Below are 6431 nucleotides of genomic sequence, written 5' to 3'. Positions count from 1 at the left end.
AAAAAAAAAAAAAAAAAGAATGTCCGCTAAGCAGGTTGAATTTAGGTTTAAAGCTCAGAAAAAGAAGTTTGGGCTTGAGTACCAGTTTGGGAGTTTACAGCATGTTAATATTGTTTAGTCAGGAGACAGCAGAGATTGTCATGAGCGAGTGTAGATAGAGCAGAATTTGGTGTACAGGATTGAGCTCTTAGTGATGCCAATGTTTGGAAGCTGAATTGAGGAAGAAGAGCAAGTTAATAAATTAATAAGGCAGACAAGACTGGGAAACATTTGTCAGAGAAGCTGAAAGAAACTGAGACATGTGCATTCTTGTGGGAAGGAAGAGGAAGTTCCTTAAGGAGGAAAGAGTGCTCAGCTTGGCCAGATGCTGCTTGAGAGGGTGAGGGAGTTCAGGAATGGGAAGTGTCCATCTAACTTGGCTACATGTTGATTGCTTGTCACCTTGACAGGAATAAACTTGCAGACTTAAAGACTAACATGAGCACAAAAACACAAGATTACAGACAACATTTCCCATGACAAATCTTTAGGAGAGCTCTTCATCTATTAAATTTCAGTTTGATTTAATTTGATTTATGGAATCCTCATTTCAGAAAACTAAAGCATAATATATTTGAACTGTTAACACAATATTTAAAGTAGCTTTGCAAATTGCTTCCCAAGATTCCTAGCCCCGCCTTTTTTTGCCATGTGATTGAAAGGTTAGAAAATAAATACAATCAGCTCTCTCTTCTCCTTACTTAGCAATAATTCTTAGTTACACACACAGATAATGAACATGCTTCTTTATATGATTGAATTCAATGATCTCGAATAAATTCTAGAAGATGCTTAATGTGTCTTCTATAAATAGTACAGCACACTTATAGTGATTATGCTGGATAAATAAGGGCTCAGGAAGTGGGTACTAATATCAAGGGTGCTTGGAAAGGAATTTCCCAGTTTTGAAAATATATCACTTCAGGGAAGCAGAATCCTTCATTTAGCCCCACAACAGCTCAGCGGCTCAACGGTACAAAATAACGCTAGGAAAATTACACTGCACGCTGAATCAGGATGACGTGGTTCTTTTATTCATAGTCTATTTTTGCAGCGATCTCGTTGAGCTATGCAAGGATTAATAAATGTGGTTTATGTATAACCCTGATTCTCTCAGGAGACTTAATTTAATAAAAATATAAACCCACAGATAAGTCTTATTTTTGTAATGTCCTGGTAATCACCAGGATTAGGGTAGGCAAACCAACCATGCTTCTGGCCCTTTCTTAGAGCCTGGGTGTGTGGCCTATGGACCAGACTAGAGATTGCTTTAGGTTAGCCCAGGGCAGGGGCCAAACTAAACTGTGCTCACTAGGGAAAGTCCTGGAGATTTTGAGCTGTGCTTTATATTTATATAGGCCTTTATGTGTTGTTATAATACGTATTCAAGGAGACATTTTCTGTGGCTTTCTATCTTCGTGAGTAAAGTACAGTTTTTCACATGTTTCTTTGGCAAGAATTTGATAAAACAGTTGTTGATTGTATCTCTCTGATTAGGAAATATTTGAGGGCTGCAGTAAACTGATGTGATTTTTAAGCACTCTTGAATAGCTTTAGCTATTTAGGATCTTCTGTGGTTCCATATGAATTTTAGGATTGTTTCTTCTATTTCTGTGAAAAATGTCATTGGGACTTTGACAGAGATTACATTTAATTTGTGATTGTTTTGGGTAGTATGGATATTTTAGCAATATTGATTCTTCTAATCTATAAACACAATATATTTTTCCTTTTTTTTTTGTCTTTCCAATTTCTTTCACTGATATTTTATTGTAGGTTGTTTGTTTGTTGTACAGATGAGTGATTGTACAAGATCTCTGAGTTTTGTCCAGTTCTGAGATTCAGTGCATTGGTTTATTCTGTGGGATATTCATGTGAACACAGGCCAAAATCTTATTGTATGGACTAAAAACAGCACAACTCCTATGTGAGAGAATAAGAAGATTGAGATTTCAAGCAGGAAGAAGATGGACAGCTTGAGCCTAAAAAATAGAAAGACACATCAGGAAGGCTTAATTTGGGGTTTAATATCACAATGGCCTTAAATGTAGGTAAGAAGTAAGCTTTAACATAAATGTATTTTAATTTCAAGTGAAAAGTGTTCAATTATATATGAAAATAGGCTCTTGGAATAGCACCTAGAGCTAATGATCGAAGGACAAACTTTATGTGTATATAAGGTGAAGAAAAGGCACTGTTTGAGTGCTTGCTTACTTTGTGCCAGCCACTGTTCCAAGCATTTTACACCCTTTAATCTATTTAATCCTCATTAGAATGTTATGAGGCAGGCACTATCACTGTCCTCATTTTACAGATAAGGAATCCTATTTTGTAATTTGCATAAGCTTATGTAGTTATTAAGAGACACAGCCAGGATTTCAATCAAGGGAGCCTGAATCCAGCACCTGTGCTCTTTGCCACTACCCTGTGTGGCTTCTGGATGAACATTCATTTATTCATTGAACAAATATGTGCTGAATGCTTGCAGATGTGCCAGGCACTGTGCTTTGTACTGAGAACCTAGTGGAACTCAAAACAAACATGGCGCCTTCTCTCTGAGAGCTTACAGTCTAAAGGTAGACAGAACTTAAAGCAACAGATAAATATATAAGTACAAATTGAGATAAGTGCTATAAAAGGAAGTTACAGAGTGTTCTGGAGTGTACAGTGGGGGCCCTTTCTTAGATCAGAAGACCAGAAAAGGTCTCTCTTAAGAAAGTGATAATTAAGCTAAGATTAAATGGATTAGTAAAAGTTAGTGAAGAATGGGGAAAGAATGTACCAGGCTTTGGGAAGAGCATGGCAAAGGATTTCTAATCCCTTCGACAAGACCTCTTAGGGAAATGGGCATATCAGGCTCTCAATGCCATTAAAATTAAATTTCTCTGTGTTCCTTTGTTCTGACTTTTTCTTCACTAAATAATCTTACTACAATCTGTCTTCACGTATAGTTTAACAATAACAATAATAATACACTGATTGTGTAGACTTGTAGTATTTTGGTCATTATAAGAGTCTATTTTCCTTGTTAATTAATAAATTCATTTATCAATTTCTAGTACACGCTCTTCTTGCTATCAAATTTGTTAGCCTCAGACTCTGAGCCTTCAAAGCAGAAGACCAAATCTTCAAATGGAATGACCTAGATTCCAAGCTGAGTTCCCACCCAGCTCCAGCCTGCCTTTCCTTTGATCATTCAAAAGCTATATTTGATATCTTTTGTTGGTAAAGTTGTATTAATATGCAATATTTGGTAAAGTAAGAGAAAGATGAATGCTTTAAGAAAAAAAAAATGAAGAATAGATTTAGTGAACACACAATCCATGATTATTCTGATTCATTTTACTGAAAAGCAAGTCCATCTGGGAAAGAGTCTGAATGAAATCATGTTTTGAATATTTAAGGAATAAACAGACACCATCTTGTCTTAGCAGTCATGTGCTGAGTGAGTAATGCTGGTATTCTTTTACAAGATTGTTTTAGTATAAAACTGTAGTAAACTGTGCTAGTTAGTGTTTCCCCACTACAAGCATGGAAACGAGACTTATTCATAATATTTATTTCTTCTCCAGAGTACCATTGCAGACCTGAAACATCTGAACTAACAAAAGGCCTCCAACTTATAATATAACACAGCTGCTCTGTGGATTGCGTGAGTGCATATGTGTGTGCATGATGGGAGGGGATTTCCTTGTATTTATTCATTTATGTGCCCTCTGGAGAAGGGGCAAGTTCAGTCCAACTGGAATTCTAAGTGCCTTTTACTGGGCATTTGTTAGATGTAAAAAGTTGGCTCATATCAAAAGTATCTTCCAGGCAGTGTGCAGCTGAGAGCCATAAAAGACAAGATTGTATATTGTTTAGGAGCAGTGATGTTAATGGGTAGCATTTTCACAGTGAACAATTAGTTTTCTATCAATGCAGAATAGCGTGTTTATTATGTAAAAAGGGGAATTATATAGAAACTCTTATCAGAAGTTTAGTTTTAGGTTTTTTATAGTAGTAATTATTTACAATCAAAAGTTAACCCTCAGTGCATGCACTATGCTTTTAACCAAGCATAAACATGATAACCAGAAATGGTTATCAGCTCAGCAATCCAGCTCTTTCTTTATTCTTCACGTTTGTCCTCCCAGATTGGTCAAACAAAGCATAGGAGACCTTAAATGTTACTAATTTAGGAATAATCTAGAAGTTCTAAGAAAACTTTTCTTCTTGTCTTTTCTCTTTTCTAAATCTGTTCATTTAACTAACTAAATGAACTTGACCCTGGGGATACAGTGACAGGTAAGTCTCTATCAGAGAACTCATAGTCTGGCTAGGGATACATCAACAATTATGATGAGTATGAGAGAGTGTTAGAGGCATGTTTAGAGCACTCTGGGGGAACAAAAGATGGGCACTTTGGGGGGGTCAAGTGTGATAGCAGTCTGAGATGACTCCCTAGAGGGGATAGCATTTGAGCTGAGCAGTTGTTAACTCAATAAATGTAAGAGCAGGGAGAGGAGCAGAGCTCACAGGAACCAGTCCCTACAAGATGTGGGCATATGAGAAAAATGCGGTATTTCTTTCCTTGCCTCATACCTTTCTACAAATACCAAGAGAAAGTAATGAGTCAAGAATTTAAAGAAAGATTGAGATAAAATACAATACAAAAAGAACAAATGCAGATTGCCCTGCCACGTGAGAAGGTAGTTACTTGACAACAGATGGCTAACATTTCTCTTCCCAGTAACTAGTGAAATCAACCAAGAAATGGAGAAACAATTATATTTATATAGCAAACTAGGGAAGGGTAGCATCATCCAAATGCTAGAATTTCTGTTAAATACAGGACACATGGGGCCTATTTAATGAAGGTTAATCTGGATTGACTTGCAAAGCACTTGCCTTAGAAATTAGAGCCTTTAAAAAATGTAGATGAAATTCTGAATGCTATAAACATACATTAGTTTGTATTGTCTAGGGCTTGAGTTGGAAATGGACCATCAGATCATAGGAAAACCTTTCTCCTGAAGAGCCGTTGGCAGCTGCTGCTCACCAGATTTCAATGGTATAGGTGTCTTGGGATTGTCCAACAGGATTCAAGAGGTCTTCTTAGAGGTCTGAGCCATCATCATGACTTAAATGTTAGGCCTTGAACTACACCTCACAACTCAATCAGGTTAAAAATGTGACCTAACTAATTGTGTGAAACAAGCAGGTCTAAATTCTCTTGTTGAATACCAGCCAATTGACTCTCTCACAAATGAGTGTCATAAAAGGTTTTGCAAGACCTTTTCTGCTCAAAGAGAGACACGCCTGATTTATGATTTCTTGATAGCACTTAACGTTTTATTTGGATTTAGAGATAACTCTAGACACATCAATCAAGCAAGCTGTTTTCAAATCTTTCTTCTCAGCTGTTCCTGGTGCCAGATTGTCTAACAAATAGGGGCTTAAACAGATGTAATTTGTGATTGGTGGAGACCACTCTCTGTCATGCAACAGGCCAGCTGGTAGCACAATCCACAATACAGTCAGTCCATGGCCTAAATCACAAGCAGTAGGTTTCCCACTCCTCACACACATGAACAAGGTTTACATATCATGCTTATGAAAAAATAGGAAATTAATTTGAACTTTTGTTTGCAAACTTGATAGTTGAAAAATAGTATTTTATTATACATGTATTTACATAATCAGATGGTGTAAAGCAGAACTTTCCTTACTGATTAAAAATATAGATGTAGCTTTTGTAATTTAAAATAGAACTTTGGCAAAAGAAACAGCAGGATATATGAACAGTCCAGAAACATGGCATGTGTGTAAATACGCACATTCATATATATGTATATATGTGTATGTATATATATGTATATACATACACATATATACATGGATATATGTATTTAGCATATGATAAAGTTATTGTAGTTTTGTGAAAGGATTATTTGTTTTCTTAATTATTTGAAAATAAATCTTTACATCATGTACATAAGCTAATTTAAAATGAATTTAAATGACATATAGAAGCCAAACTATGTAATAGTTGGATAAAAATTCAGATAAACTTGAATGATCTTAGCATGGGAAAATACTTTTCTAAGGATAAAAGCAATGTAAAGAATAAAGTAAAGCAGCAATAAATTTGACTTCACAAAAGTTGAAATTCTTTGAAGTATTATGAAAACCACATCATTAAGGAGCAAACTCCAGATTATTGGAATTCAAAGTTCCAATAAATAATACCCCTCTACTATGTTCAGCTCCTGAACCAAGAGAAATATAAAGGAAATGAGCCAGTATACAGAGGCCAAAACATCACCTTTATTCCTATTAAACTAATGTTGGAGAATGTTGTTGGACAGTGATAGAAGGTGAATTTACTAATATGGTGTTAAACTTACACC

The 6431-nt window shown here is 35.8% G+C and overlaps 1 long non-coding RNA gene across 1 annotated transcript in view; it reads left to right on the top strand.

Annotated features, from left to right (window-relative positions):
* LOC120608745 (uncharacterized) overlaps positions 1-5834 on the top strand; it is a 59859-nt gene extending 54025 nt beyond the window's left edge. The window contains exons 4-5 of the long non-coding RNA XR_005654513.1: positions 3612-3691; positions 5006-5834. This is a non-coding gene — a long non-coding RNA (uncharacterized LOC120608745). The remainder of the gene's footprint in view (positions 1-3611; positions 3692-5005) is intronic.
* The last annotated feature ends 597 nt before the right edge of the window (positions 5835-6431 follow it).

The sequence above is a fragment of the Pteropus medius genome, unplaced genomic scaffold (genome assembly GCF_902729225.1).
Source record: "Pteropus medius unplaced genomic scaffold, Ma_sr-lr_union100, whole genome shotgun sequence".
NCBI lineage: Eukaryota > Metazoa > Chordata > Mammalia > Chiroptera > Pteropodidae > Pteropus > Pteropus medius.
This window is presented reverse-complemented; position numbering and strand designations above follow the sequence as displayed.